At 37.8% G+C, this 12,718-nt stretch overlaps 1 protein-coding gene across 4 annotated transcripts in view; it reads right to left on the bottom strand.

Annotated features, from left to right (window-relative positions):
• GRM8 (glutamate metabotropic receptor 8) overlaps positions 1-12,718 on the bottom strand; it is an 850,006-nt gene that overhangs the window by 326,001 nt on the left and 511,287 nt on the right. The window lies entirely within an intron of this gene.

The raw sequence follows: 12,718 nt of genomic DNA, 5'->3' as shown, positions 1-12,718 counted from the left end.
TCTGTAGTGATTTTGGAGCCCAAAAAATAAAGTCTCTCACTGTTTCCATTGTTTCCCCATCTATTTGTCATGAAGTCATGGGACCAGATGCCCTGACCTTAGTTTTCTGAATGTTGAGTTTTAAGCCAGTTTTTTCACTCTCTTCTTTCACTTTCATCAAGAGTCTCTTTAGTTCATCTTCGTTTTCTGCCATAAGGGCAGTGTCACCTGCATATCTAAATATTGATATTTCTCCCGGCAATCTTGATTCCAGACTGTGCTTCATCCAGCCCAGCATTCTTCATGATGTACTCTGCACAGAAGTTAAATAACCAGGATGACAAAATGCAGCCTTGACACAATCTTTCCTGAGTTGGAACCAGTCTGTTGTTCCATGTCCAGTTCTTGCTTCTTGACCTGCATACAGATTTCTCAGGAGGCAGGTTAGGAGGTCTGGTATTCCCATCTCTTTCAGAATTTTCCAGTTTGTTGTGACCCACACAAAGACTTTGGCATAGTCAATAAGACAGAAGTAGATGTTTTTCTGGAACTCTCTTGCTTTTTCGATGATCCAACAGATGTTGGCTATTTGATCTCTGGTTCCTCTGCCTTTTCTAAACCCAGCTTGAATATCTGGAAGTTCACAGTTCACATACAAAGGTGTTTTTCACATGGTTCAAAAGAAAAGTTATTGTATAGTCATGGGTTTTAATATATTCAAAAGACTGGGAAAATCAAAATCCCCAAAGTGTAATAATTAGATACCCAAATTAAAAATAATTCTCATTCATATTCTTTACTTTCAAACTAACTTCTTGATTAAAGTTTAATGTGATTATAAGAGTTAATAACCTTAAAGAGAAAAATAATCAAGTCTCCATTATGATTTTCGGGTAGATTCTTTCTGAAGTGAAATATCACTAGAAAATAATTATCCCTAAGAATGGGAGCTATTCTAATAAATACTTTCTTTCATTTAAAAAGTGCATAATTTTGAAGGAAACTGAAGAAACAGTGAGAAAATGAGCCCCATTTGATCTACCCTAGACTCAGCAGATACTCATATGAGCAGTAGCATACTTTACCATGTACTTTGAGAAACTTGTAAAAACATTCATATTTCTGTCCCTTTTTCTGAGAAACTGACACTTCTGGGGAAACCTTGTTGATTTGTGCCCTAGCAGAAGCATTTTTCCAACCTGTGCCTTGTTTTCACTCCCACTAGCGATCCTTATACGTAGAGCTTTTAAACTCTGCATCCTTCTGAAAAGTCTCAAGTCCTCGGTCCCATTCCACTCATCTCATCACCTTTATATGGTGATATAAGTACTAACTTCATTATTTATCTATTAATATTCTCACACATAAGACAGTATATCTTTGATTAAGCACTTTCTATATATTATCACTTTAGATTTTACATAAGCTCTAACCTGTGGTCATGTATGGATGTGAGAGTTGGACTGTGAAGAAGGCTGAGCACCAAAAAATTGATGCTTTTGAACTGTGGTGTTGGAGAAGACTGTTGAGAGGCCCTTGGCCTGCAAGGAGATCCAACCAGTCCATTCTGAAGGAGATCAGCCCTGGGATTTCTTTGGAAGGAATGATGCTAAAGCTGAAACTCCAGGACTTTGGCCACCTCATGCGAAGAGTTGACTCATTGGAAAAGACTCTGATGCTGGGAGGGATTGGGGGCAAGAGGAGAAGGGGAGGACAGAGGATGAGATGGCTGGATGGCATCACTGACTCGATGGACGTGAGTCTCAGTGAACTCCGGGAGTTGGTGTTGGACAGGGAGGCCTGGCATGCTGCGATTCATGGGGTCGCAAAGAGTCAGACACAACTGAGCGACTGATCTGATCTGATCTGATTAATATCCCCATTGTACAAATGAGAAAACAAAGATTTAGAGAGGTGTTACTTGACTGAGATCATAAAGTAGTGAGTGCTGAAAGTGGATTTAAATTTTCAGTATAAAACCTGTGCTTCTGATCACTGTGATAAACACAAATCATTAAATGTGAACTCCATCAGAAAGTCCCCATCACCTCAGTTCCTCTCAGCTCTTCATCTATGTCCCTGTCCTTCATTCAGGGCTCACTGCTGCATTCCTGTTTAGATTCAACACCAATACTTAACCCTCAGTTAGTGAGCCTATGGTACCTCATCTAATTCTGGAATTTGCTTATCATTCTCCCCTAGTTTTTGGCACATGATGAAGTTCATGAATTATAAGAACAACAAAGAAGTAAAAGAAACCCACTGCAGTAGGTGAAGTTGAGGAGGATCCAAGGAGGAACTAAGACAAGTCTATTGTTTGCCTGAAGCTTTGAAGGATGCTGCCTCCATCTTGGCCCACAAGTCTATACATGAAGGGAAGAAATGAGAGTCCTTGTTCTTCATGACTATCAGAGAAATTAGACTTAAGCTCCCCACACACACAATTTATCATCTTAGAAAATAGAGGCAAGTATAATTATGATGCTAAATTCCATGATGGCTTCACTTGTAGGATTAATATTTTTTAACCAGCCTGAAGTTTTCTTAATCAGAAACTGAAATATTACCTAATTTCAAGTCAACCTGTTTATTTATCACTACATATTCAATATTGCTATATATGCCATTCACTTTTTTTTTTAATGCATAAATATTTCCAGGAATTACTTCATGGTCTGCAAATTTCTATCTTCAAGAATAAATCATATAATGTACATCAAAATGATTAATAATGATTTTCTCAATTTTATTTCAAGTACGGTAACTATCAAAAACATATAACCTTATGTTTAAGGTTAACACAGAAACACTTCATCACATTTGATTTTTCTTCAACTCTATTTACCGAATAAGTAATATCTAATCACAAGGAAACGATGCATCATAACTTCCAGAGTTGACAATTTTTTGTCAGTTTTCCATATAGTGATATTTTATGTCTCATTTCTACTTATAAAGGTTCATAAAATAAAGCTGTGTCAAGCCAATTTTATCAATGGTATATACACTAAAACACTCTACTCAGTGCTGTGTTGTCATCTAAATGGGAAGGGAATCTAAAAAGAGTGGACATATGTATATGTGCAACTGATTCACTCTGCGGCACAGCAGACATCAACACAACGTTGAAAGGAACTATCTAATAAAAAGTTAATTTTTAAAAATGATAACACTCAATAATAAAGATATATGCACCCAAAAATGATACTGAATTAATCCTAGTAATGGAGTTGTCACAAACGGTTACAAAGAAAGATCATTTGGGGAGGTAAAGATATTTCTCAAAACCTTCAAGTTTCTAATCAAAGCACAGTGCCTAGAAAAGAGCCAGCACTCAAATGAGTCTTTGTTCCCTTCCTCCCTCTTTCATCTCTTTATATTCCATCTGTATTTTCATTTTCCCCTTTCAGGCACTCTTCTCTCCTGGAAATGATCGGAACCGTCTCTTAACTTGTCGTGCCTATCTTCAATCTCTCCCTCCTGTCTGCATATTGCTGCCATAGTTATTTTTCTAAAACACAAATCCTAGCACTTCACTGTCCTGTCAGAAAGCTTCCGTTCCCTGCTGCCTCCTGTGTCACAGTCAAACATCAGAGCTTGGCAGGGATTTCTAACAGGCCCAAGTTCGTGTTGCTAATGTCATCTTTAGGCTGCTCCCACGTCAGCCCCTTGAATTCTTACACTGAGGATGCTCGCTTTCTCAGAACACATACTCTCACCTGTCTTCTGTCTCCTATTAAACAGTTTTGTCTGCCATGAATATCCTTTCCCATCTTGTCCACCTAGAGAAATGTCACATTCTATTTGTAATTTAAATCAGATGTCATCTGCTCTCTGTATTGTATTCTTTGAGCACCACCCCCCCAACCCCCTAGGCTAAGCTCCCTAATCTCAGTCTTAGGCTGTATTTGTACAAGCCCATGCCTCTATCACATCAGTTATCAAATTGAATTATTGTTGGTAACATGTTTGTACCTCTCCTTTTGTTAAGCTATAATATTTGAAAATTCATAGAACCACACTTTATTAATCTTTGCATTTTTAATGCCTAGCAGAGAGCCCTTTTATCAGATACTTTTTAAGATTCCCAGTAAAATGAATGTGGGTTAAAGGAATTATTCATAAAAAATAAAAATAAACTAAAAAAAAAAAAAAAACAACAGTAAGAACACTGACAGGTATCTATATTTTTAAAATATGCCATTATCTTTAAAATAATCTGTGGTGAATATAGAGCTGGAAGAGAACTGAGGTTATTTTAGTATAATCCTTCCATCTAAAAGAGGCTTTCCAGGCAGTAGTAGTGGTAAAGAACTGGCCTGCCAATGCAGGAGACTTTTGAGACTCAGGTTTGATCACTGGGCTGGGAAGATCCCTTGGAAAAGGTCATGGCAACCCACTCCAGTATTCTTGCCTGGGAAATCCCATGGACAGAGGAACCTGGGGGGCTGTAGTCCATAGGGTCACAAAAAACAGTGGGATACAAAGCAACTTAGCACTCCATCTAAAAAATAAATCATCTGTATTTTCTTCTTTTGCTTCTCCTTTTCACCTAACTCGAAAATAAATTCCAAATGGATAAGACTCTTTGATATGGAGAAATCATGATCACTTGATTTTACTGTAAATAGATAATTAATAAATGTCTTTTCCCACTGAGTTCTAACTCATCTTTATCACATCATAAATTCATACGTATGTATATACATACACAAACAGATTATTATTTTATTATATATTTCTGGCTATTCCTAGCTGGTTGCATTTACTATATGTCTGTTCTGGTATTAGTTTCATATTGACTGATTACTATAACAACATTATGCTTAAATGTTAATGTGTTTGGTAGGAATATTTTTTCTTTCAAAATCTTTTAGTTACTTTCACGCATTTATACTTACGGTTAAAATTTTAAATATTTCAAATTCCAAAAAATGCTCCTTTGTCATTTTGGTTGGAACTACACTAAGCGAATTTGGAAAACTCAGCAGTGGCCACAGGACTGGAAAAGGTCAGTTTTCATTCCAATCCCAAGGAAAGGCAACGCAAAATAATGCTCAAACTACCGCACAATTGCACTCATCTCACACGCTAGTAATGCTCAAAATTCTCCAAGCCAGGCTTCAGCAATATGTGAACCATGAACTTCCTGATGTTCAAGCTGGTTTTAGAAAAGGCAGAGGAACCAAAGAACAAATTGCCAACATCCACTGGATCATGGAAAAAGCAAGAGATTTCCAGAAAACCATCTATTTCTGCTTTATTGACTATGCCAAAGCCTTTGACTGTGTGGATCACAATAAACTGTGGAAAATTCTGAAAGAGATGGGAATATCAGACCACCTGATCTGCCTCTTGAGAAACCTATATGCAGGTCAGCAAGCAGCAGTTAGAACTGGACATGGAACAACAGACTGGTTCCAAATAGGAAAAGGAGCACATCAAGGCTGTATATTGTCACCCTGCTTATTTAACTTATATGCAGAGTACATCATGAGAAAGCCTGGACTGGAAGAAGCACAAGCTGGAATCAAGATTGCCAGGAGAAATATCAATAATCTCAGATATGCAGATGATACCACCCTTATGGCAGAAAGTGAAGAGGTACTAAAAAGCCTTTTGATGAAAGTGAAAGTGGAAAGTGAAAAAGTTGGCTTAAAGCTCAACATTCAGAAAACGAAGATCTTGGCATCCGGTCCCATCACTTCATTGGAAATAGATGGGGAAACAGTGGAAACAGTGTCAGACTTTATTTTTGGGGGCTCCAAAATCACTGCAGATTGTGATTGCAGCCATGAAATTAAAAGACGCTTACTCCTTGGAAGGAAAGTTATGACCAACCTAGACAGTGTATTCAAAAGCAGAGACATTACTTTGCCAACAAAGGTCCATCTAGTCAAGGCTATGGTTTTTCCAGTAGTCATGTATGGATGTGAGAGTTGGACTGTGAAGAAAGCTGAGCGCCGAAGAATTGATGCTTTTGAACTGTGGTGTTGGAGAAGACTCTTGAGAGTCCCGTGGACTGCAAGGAGATCCAACCAGTCCATTCTAAAGGACATCAGTCCTGGGTGTTCTTTGGAAGAAATCAAGCTAAAGCTGAAACTCCAGTACTTTGGCCACCTCATGCGAAGAGTTGACACATTGGAAAAGACCCTGATGCTGGGAGGGATTGGGGGCAGGAGGAGAAGGGGACAACAGAGGATGAGACAGCTGGACGGCATCACCGAATCGATGGACGTGAGTTTGAGTGAATTCCTGGAGTTGGTGATAGACAGGGAGGCCTGGTGTGCTGCAATTCATGGGGTTGCAAAGAGTCGGACACGACTGAGCGACTGAACTGAACTGAACTGACACTAAGCCTGAATATAGATTTACTCATAAAATAATAACATTTTTTCCTACAATTTGTTTTTCTGTTACAGACAAGGGATGTGGATGTGGATGTCCCTCAATAAAGTTGTCTTCATATAGATCTTTCATATTTTTTGGTTCCATTTATTCCAAGATATTGTCTATGAATATTTTGCAAAGAAAACAGAGTCTCATTTCCCATATGAGTTAATGGCTTCTTACTAGCATGTAGCAAAGTTTTTAATGTTTAATATTAATTTTATATTTGATCATCTTAAAGTATTCTAATATATTTCTCAATTTATTGTCTGGATATCAAGTCATTTGAAGTAATCATAATTCTACTTTTTCCTTTTTAGTAGTAATCTCTGTTATTTTTGTCCCTTGTTTTATCTCAATGGCTAAAATTGATAGACTATTAATAACAGTGTTAATAGGACTAATTTGTCTCTGCAACAAGAATAACTATAAATAAATATATAATTATTTATAGGCCAAGAAAGATGTGCTTATACTGTTAAACATTTATTCCATTTCTAGTTTGTTTTTGTACTTAGAAATGTTTATATTTTAAGCAAACGGCTTTTTATAGATCTTATGAGATATTGTTCATTGTCTTATTTGACCTATTAGTGTGCTTACAATACATCTCCTAGTATTAAGCAGTATTTATTTATTTTAGATAACTTAAAGGTACTATACACAAGGAAATTTGCTTTAAATCCAGTCTATAATGTTCAGAGACTCTCAGAATTGCGTATTTGGAAAACTTTCAGTAAGTCCATAAAATAATAAAGTTTCTAAAGAAAAGAAAGTTCTGATAAACTCCATCTCTATACCAGTCTCTGTAATCAGGCAAATGTTTACATATGCTTCTTAGAATAATGAGCATTTACATGGTTAGACCACAACCTCCCTGTGAGCTTAAGGAAGGTACTTCATTCAGAGAATTCAATCACAACATGAAGGCTTGCATTCATTCAATAATTCCAAAATTGATTCCTCTCTCAGATTCCCACCGATTGTATGTGATTCTTAATTGTGTCTCCTCTACCTTAACAAAAACTCACCCACCTAGAGAGGCAAAGAGATTCAGAGACCCCAGCATCACCCCTTCCTTAGGTTTTCATCTCTCTGCTCACTTTCTTTAAACTTTCCCCCTAAGTCACTGATAGAAACTTCCTAAATATCCTTTTCACCCACTAGGAGTGCCTCACGACAGCTAAGTTTGTACTATCTGCTCCTTGCCATGAATAATTTGGAATAGGTCTGACATCAAACTTAAGTTTAGCTAATGAGATTCAAGTTTCCAAGAAGTTAGAATTGAGACTTAAAACACATATATGTTCATCTCAGCACATGTTCCAAACAGCAACCAAATTCTAAAAGTTGTGCTACCTACCCTAAGAACCTAGAAGTAGAGAAAACCCATATAGGAAGAACAAAACAGAGCAGACAGAAAGATGTTTGGATTTCTGAAAGGTTTTAGTACTTATAACCAGTTATGTTCTTAGGCCTTTCTATACTCTGCCAGGGAGTTTCCTGACACATCCTCATAAATCCATCCTTTCAGATTAAGCAAGCTTAAGTTGGTTTCTGTTACCTACAGTCAAAGAGCCCTGATTAGTATGCCGACTCTGTCCTGCTCAGCTATAGAGAAGTAAGGAGACATTTCTGGAATTCTATCCAACGCTTTTTCTTTATAATGAATAAGGTTCTCATGGCAACAGAAAAATCTTTGATTCTATACAAGATGTACAGTATTAATATTTTACTGCCTATAGACCAGACCAGAGGAAGAAATTGACATTGTTGCTTAAGTACCTGAAAAAATCTGAACTTTTCTTTATTTTACGTCTTTCTTTTGATAAATTTTTAAATTTAAAAAATTTATAGAAATAGCATTTTGTTCAACTGGTAGCAATAAAAGGAATCCTAAAAGGCAGGCCTTTGTTTCCCTCCAGCATCCCAAGTAAAATTTTATTAAATAACACTGCTTATTAGGCTGTCAAAGTCTTATATGATACTTTTCTTTTAGAAATAATTTCTAAGAGAATTCATTCTCTCCTAAAAAATAGATAAACTTGCTTCTATCATGTAATGAAGCTTATGTATTCCATCAAATGTCCCTTTAACATTTTGACTGCTTAGGAAGCTCAGTACTTAACCTAGTCCTTCCTTCTTACTATTGTACCAGACACAGTTCTTTACTAAATTTGTTTCTCCTCCTTTCAATTGTCTTGATGATGTACTTCTACTTGAACAGCCCTACGTGTCTTTTTATCAGAAACTGGCAAGGTATTCATAATGAATGAATGCTAACAGTAAGCCAATAATAAAATAAAAAATTGATAAACATCCTGAAAATTACTGAAAATCAAATTAGATATCCCATGATAATCTGCGTATACTCAGGTCTCTTACCTTATTATTATTACAGTAAAGATGGGCTTGATAAAGGACAGAAATGCTATGGACCTAACAGAAGCAGAAGATATTAAAAAGAGATGGCAAGAATACCCAGAAGAACTGTACAAAAAAGATCTTCACGACCCAGATAATCACGATGGTGTGATCATTGACCTAGAGCCAGACATCCTGAAATGTGAAGTCAAGTGGGCCTTAGAAAGCATCACTACGAACAAAGTTAGTGGAGGTGATAGAATTCCAGTTGAACTATTCCAAATCCTGAAAGATGATGCTGTGAAAGTGCTGCACTCAATATACCAGCAAATTTAGAAAACTCAGCAGTGGCCACAGGACTGGAAAAGGTCAGTTTTCATTCCAGTCCCAAAGAAAGGCATTACCAAGGAATGCTCAAACTACCGCACAATTGCACTCATCTCATACGCTAGTAAAGTAATGCTCAAAATTCTTCAAGCCAGGCTTCAGCAATGTGTGAACCGTGAACTTCCTGATGTTCAAGCTGGTTTTAGAAAAGGCAGAAGAACCAGAGATGAAATTGCCAACATCTGCTGGATCATCTAAAAAGCAAGAGAGCTCCAGAAAACCATCTATTTCTGCTTTCTTGACTATGCCAAAGCCTTTGACTGTGTGGATCACAATAAACTGTGGAAAATTCTGAAAGAGATGGGAATATCAGACCACCTGATCTGCCTCTTGAGAAATCTGTGTGCAGGTCAGGAAGCAACAGTTAGAACTGGTCATGGAACAACAGACTGGTTCCAAATAGGAAAAGGAGTTCGTCAAGGCTGTATATTGTCACCCTGCTTATTTAACTTCTATGCAGAGTACATCATGAGAAACGCTGGACAGGAAGAAACACAAGCTGGAATCAAGATTGCCCGGAGAAATATCAATAACCTCAGATATGCAGATGATACCACCCTTATGGCAGAAAAGGAAGAGGAACTCAAAAGTGAAAGTGATCAAAGTGAAAGTGGAGAGTGAAAAAGTTGGCTTAAAGCTCAACATTCAGAAAAGGAAGATCATGGCATCCGGTCCCATCACTTTATGGGAAATAGATGGGGAAACAGTAGAAACAGTGTCAGACTTTATTTTTCTGGGCTCCAAAATCACTGCAGATGGTGACTGCAGCCAGGAAATTAAAAGACGCTTACTCCTTGGAAGGAAAGTTATGACCAACCTAGACAGCGTATTCAAAAGCAGAGACATTACTTTGCCAACAAAGGTTCGTCTAGTCAAGGCTATGGTTTTTCCTGTGGTCATGTATGGATATGAGAGTTGGACTGTGAAGAAGGCTGAGTGCCAAAGAATTGATGCTTTTGAACTGTGGTGTTGGAGAAGACTCTTGAGAGTCCCGTGGACTGCAAGGAGATCCAACCAGTCCATTTTGAAGGAGATCAGCCCTGGGATTTCTTTGGAAGGAATGATGCTAAAGCTGAAACTCCAGGACTTTGGCCACCTCATGCGAAGAGTTGACTCATTGGAAAAGACTCTGATGCTGGGAGGGATTGGGGGCAAGAGGAGAAGGGGACGACAGAGGATGAGATGGCTGGATGGCATCACTGACTCGATGGACGTGAGTCTCAGTGAACTCTGGGAGTTGGTGATGGACAGGGAGGCCTGGCGTGCTGCGATTCATGGGGTTGCAAAGAGTCAGACACGACTGAGCGACTGATCTGATATGATCTGATTGGAACACAGCCAAATTTTAAGCCATTAGCAAAATAAATCTCCAAGGAGCTCAAAGAGATCTTTTAAGTTCATACAGTGAAATCCTTGTATTTTACATGATCCTCATCTGGGGTACATTTACTCTTGTATCAGACACAGTTCTATTATGCTTCAGTGGGTTCCTATTGCTTTCAAGATGAAGAACAAACTGTAGGAATGACCTATAAGACCTCATGATCTCCCTAGTCCTGTCTGTTTTACCCTTATCTCTCACTTTCATCCTGATTCCAGCTGTCTCTAACTACCTAGAATATAGACATATTCCCCTATTATAAACTTTAAGTCCAACATACCTTCTCTTTCAATACTCATTGCAGATTACATAATTACACCTTTGTGTGCTTTTTTGATTGATATCTAAATTCCCCAAGAAACTTAGGTCTGTTTGAACTGTTTTTACCAGTAATGTATCTTTAGCACCTATCATAATGTTTAACACATTCTATGGACTCAATAAATACATTGATGAAATTTTATGTGTTTTTGTGTTCATGAGTGAGTGAGTGAGTGAAGTCGCTCAGTCATGTCTGACTCTTTGCGACGCAATGGACTGTAGCCTACCAGGCTCCTCCATCCATGGGATTTTCCAGGCAATAGTACTGGAGTGGGGTGCCATTTCCTTCTCCAGGGGATCTTCCTGACCCAGGGATCGAACCCAGGTCTCCCACATTGTAGACAGACGCTTTACCGTCTGAGCCACCAGGGAAGTCCTTTGTATTCATGGTAGATTGAAAGAAGCAAATTATGGAAGGGATCAGCCCCCAAAACAATCACAGCAACAGTACTCTGAAAATGTAAAGGGGAAAAAAAACTGTAAAAAGTAGACAGAACTCAGAAATCATTGGTGTCTAGAGGCAAATTGTGTTAATAATCATTAGACATTATGACTTTTTTAGTAGTCTTTAATGGCATCATTATATTACAGTATGGTATGATAATTAAAGTCATCAAGTAAGGGTTAGGTTTTTATCTATGGTTAAGAAAGAAATTGGTAATTCACCTTTGAAGTGCTTTAATCCAATATTTCTTTAAAAGATCTGCCTCTCTTCTGGAAATGAGCTTTAGTTTATGAAAAAATATATCCATTTGCATTCCTCTTTCCACTGTTTAACAGTTTAGATAAACAAAGTGTTCCCCAGCCTCACATTAGGGTAAATAACCTTGCATTGTAACACTCCTCTTGCGCTCCATTTAATCACTGTAAGAAAATTATTTTCAAATTCCCCTTACTATTTATATTCTCAACAAAAGGAACAGCATTATGTAATGTTTCACCAAAATTCTGTTGAAAAAAAGAGGGTCCTTTGGATTGAATGTAAACCAAATTGTGTCTCCCATTGCCTGAACAGAGCAAAAGAAGTTTCCACTTGAATTCTAAATTGAAGTTGACCTTGTGCTTTTTTGAGGAAGGCTGGCAGCTGAGGTCACTGGAGTGTATTATGATGGACAGTGCAGCACTGTGCGTGCCTCAGAGGCATGTCCATTGTGTGGATTACAGCCACACAGAAAGAATTAGACAGCTCAGAGCATTCTATCAGTTCATTTGAAAACAATGGTCAAAGTCATGAGCAGCAACCATTACAACTTTCATGAAAGAACAGCAGAATTCAATAGTTTCATCACTTGAGACAGGCAGTTTGGCTATTCTCAGCCAAGTACTATGAACCCAGCATATTCTGTACTAATTTCTTGTGTCACTCGGAGAAGCAGCATTTCTGCTGCGGCAATAGGCAAATCTCAGCTCTACTTCATTGTATGTAGTTCTACCTTACACGATACAGCTCATTGCTTCAAATTGACCCAGTTGTTGAAAGAAATACAAAGAAAAAGAAGCGGTGGAACCTTAACACAGAGCTTTTAAAAGAATGTAAATATACAGCAGCTCTAAATCACTCCCTCTTCCTCAAGTCATCTTACTGTTTAAAATGGTGAAAATCAGTTTCAAAACAAAATGTGAACAATGCCTTCTCTATTAATGGCATGAACAAAACATTTTCAGAGAAATCTAATCTGTTGTCAGTGGTTCCAAATGAGCCTTCTAAGTTGTTTCTGAAAGAGTGATTTTTGATTGATAGCAGCTTATTTTTAACTTCTACTTCTTTCAGGAACAGATAAATGGTAGCACACACATACAAAAATGTGTTTGAGATTTAAAAGCAGGTGGAAAAACTCACACTTCTGATTAAAAGGGGAACTGCTTCTTATCCTATGCTTCCCACTCTGCTGGAGT

The sequence above is a fragment of the Bos indicus x Bos taurus genome, chromosome 4, assembly GCF_003369695.1.
Source record: "Bos indicus x Bos taurus breed Angus x Brahman F1 hybrid chromosome 4, Bos_hybrid_MaternalHap_v2.0, whole genome shotgun sequence".
NCBI classification, from domain to species: domain Eukaryota; kingdom Metazoa; phylum Chordata; class Mammalia; order Artiodactyla; family Bovidae; genus Bos; species Bos indicus x Bos taurus.
Note: the sequence above shows the minus strand (reverse complement) of the source record. Positions and strands in the feature narration are given on the sequence as shown.